The following is a 573-nucleotide window of genomic DNA, read 5'->3' on the forward strand; positions in this document are numbered from 1 at the left end:
TGCACTCCAGCCTGAGTGACAGAGAGAGACTCTCTCTCTCTCTCTCTCTCTCTATATATATATATATATAATCAGATTATTTTTGTGGAACAGTTTGTAGTCCTAAATTTAAGGAATTAGGATTTTTCATTTCCTTCTGTTGCATAACATTGTGTATCTGAACAACCGAAATCCTTGAGTTCTTCCTTAGCATGAGTATATTGAACTTGCTAAGCAAATTTCCACTTTAAAAACATGAGGTGTTTTATTGTGACTTGTAGTCCTCTCCACTATTCTGCAACTTTTAAGAATTCTTGACTTAATAGGTTGGAACATGAGCAAGTTGCTACACATAATTACTAAACCATTTCCAAAAGCCTATTTTTCATTAAGCATACAATGTCATCTGCATATGTAATATTATATAGATGTCTATATGTATATTTCAATATCTTTATTTACATATGAAATAAAAATAATGCTCAAAGGAAAGTGGGTGACTGATGGCTGCATATTCAAATACCAGCTAAATAAAATGTCTTCCAGAGTTGTGCAGACCTGGCAAGAGGCTCTATGACAAGAACCATTGAACAC

Source organism: Symphalangus syndactylus, chromosome 12 (genome assembly GCF_028878055.3).
Source record: "Symphalangus syndactylus isolate Jambi chromosome 12, NHGRI_mSymSyn1-v2.1_pri, whole genome shotgun sequence".
NCBI classification, from domain to species: Eukaryota; Metazoa; Chordata; class Mammalia; order Primates; family Hylobatidae; genus Symphalangus; species Symphalangus syndactylus.